Source organism: Dasypus novemcinctus, chromosome 7, assembly GCF_030445035.2.
Source record: "Dasypus novemcinctus isolate mDasNov1 chromosome 7, mDasNov1.1.hap2, whole genome shotgun sequence".
Taxonomy (NCBI): domain Eukaryota; kingdom Metazoa; phylum Chordata; class Mammalia; order Cingulata; family Dasypodidae; genus Dasypus; species Dasypus novemcinctus.
The window spans coordinates 118,772,857-118,775,251 of record NC_080679.1 but is presented as its reverse complement, the minus strand read 5'-3'; the positions used below and the strand labels follow the sequence as shown (position 1 = coordinate 118,775,251).

Sequence of the window (2,395 nt, the reverse complement as noted above, 5' to 3'; positions counted from 1 at the left end):
GATAACATAGAGGCAAACCTTCATGACGTTAGGATTTGGTAATGGATTATTAAATATGACACAAAAAGTAAAAGCAACAAAAGATAACAATAGATAAATTTGATTTCATCAAAATTAAAAACTTGTGTCCAACTAAGGGAATTATCAAGAAAGTGAGAAGATAATCTACAGAATGGGAGAAAATAGTTGAAAACCATGTATCAGTTAAGGGTTTAATATCCAGAATATGTAAAGAACTTTTAGAATGCAACAACCAGAAGACAACCCAATTAAAAATGGGCAAAGAACATGAATAGACATTTCTCAAAAAAAAAAAAAAAAAAAGATGTACAATGGTGCTCGCTTCAGCAGCAAATATATTAAAATTGGAACACTATAGAGAATATTAGCATGGTTCCTGTACAAGGATGACATGCAAATTCATGAGAGTTCTCTATTTTTTGTCAATTGAAAGAAAGCTAGAGAATAATCTAGGGACTGAATAACACAGTGAACCCAGAGATAGACGAGAATTGTGGTTAATAGTACAAATGCAAGAATGTCCTTCTCTGAACTAGAATGGATATACATCACTATTCCAGGGTGGTGGGAATGTGAAAAATCATGGGAAAAATACAATTACTATAACCTATGGACTATAGTTAACAGCAATACTATAATATTCTTGCATCAGTACCAAGGATGTACTTTGTTAATAATAGGGGGGGTATGGAAAAAATGTGCCAAATGTATGCTACAGACCATAGTTAGTGGCAATAGTCTGATGATGTTATCTCATAATCTCTAACAAATGTTCCACAATGCTGTGGTGTGGTGTGTTGGAGAAGGATTGTTGTATGGGAATTCTATGCATGCCCATGATTGTTTTGTAAGTTCACAACTTCTGTAATATATATATATATATAAGCTATACAAGTGACCAATAAGCACATGAAAAGAGGCTCAACATCATTAGCCATTAGGGAAATACAAATTAAAACCACAATGAGATACCATTTCACCTTCACAAAAATAGCTATTGTTTAAAAATAACCAAAAAATAACAGATGTTGGAGAGAATGCAGCTCTAGTGCATTGCTGGTAGGAATGTAAAATGGTACAACTATTGTGGAAAGCAATATAGCAGTTCCTCAAAAAGTTACATAATAGAATTATCATATGAGTCAGCAATATCACGTCTAAGTATATAACTAAAGAGAAGACAGCATCTCAAACAGATACCAGTGCACCAACATTTATAGCAGCATTATTCAGCCATCATCTGGAAATAACCCAGGTGTTCATCAGCAAATGAATGGATAAACAAAATGTGGTACATACACATAATGGAATATTATTTGGCCATAAGAAAAAAATATGAAGTTAGGAGACATACTGCAGCATAGAAGAACCCCAAAAATATTATGTCAGTGAGTAAGACACATAGGTACAAAAATTATCTTATGATTTGTAAGAAATGACTAGAAATAGCAAATTCACAAAGATAGAAAGCAGGTTAGAAGTTAGCAGGGAAGAGGAATGTAGGGAGGGGGAGAGAGAGTGTGTGTTTATAACAAACAAATAAATAAATACATAAAGGAGGTAATCCTCAATGATTTGGGAGCAGATAATCCAGCAGAGGGATGAGCCAGTGCAAAGGCCCTGAGACAGACATCAGTGTGGAACACGAGAAGGACAGCCTGCATCAGTGTGACTGGAGCAGAGGAGGACAGAGAAGACAAAGTACTGAGCTTGGCCATGGCACAGTCAGATGGAAACTGAGTCAGTCTCTCAGGGGTGAAAGGAAAAAAAGAAATTGAGAGGTATGGCAGCCGCTGTAGGTAATTTGGAACAAATTCCACCACTGTATCTCTTCTGTCTCCCACCATAGTGGCTGGAAAATAAAATGATCACTTTTCCAGCCATCCTTGAAGCTTTGGGTGACCATTGGTCCAGTTCTAGCCAATGAAATACATATATGTAAGAAGTAGCCTAATGGGGTCCTCCCCGAAAGGTAGTTTGCTTCCCAATAAAAGTCTCAGATACAAGGCCAACATGCCACCATCTTATGACCAGGAAGTAACAAGCAAACTAATGAAATGATAATGAGCTAAGTACAGCTAAACTGGAGACCAAATTATTTTTAAAATTGTTGACCTGCTGAACAAAACTTTTAGCAGTCTATGCCCAGTCTTCTTTTGAGGTGAGATGATAATTATCTAAATTGTTGAAGGCACTTTAGTTGCCTTTTCTATTATTTGCAGATAAATACATCCTAACTGATGAAGGAGGTAACTATCCCTCCTAAAAAGAAGAAATGGCTAAAGGGAATGTTTTCTGGGAGTGACACTAAGTAAAGACAGGAGAGGCAGAGCTTTTCATTTTAGGCACTTTTGTACAATTTTTCAATCATATA

The 2,395-nt window shown here is 35.9% G+C and overlaps 1 non-coding gene across 1 annotated transcript; it reads left to right on the top strand.

Moving 5' to 3' along the window:
* The first annotated feature begins 339 nt into the window (after positions 1-339).
* On the top strand, positions 340-442 carry LOC111764031 (U6 spliceosomal RNA). Its single transcript, XR_002796745.2, has one exon. It is a non-coding gene; the product is annotated as a U6 spliceosomal RNA (small nuclear RNA).
* Positions 443-2,395: the final 1,953 nt, after the last annotated feature.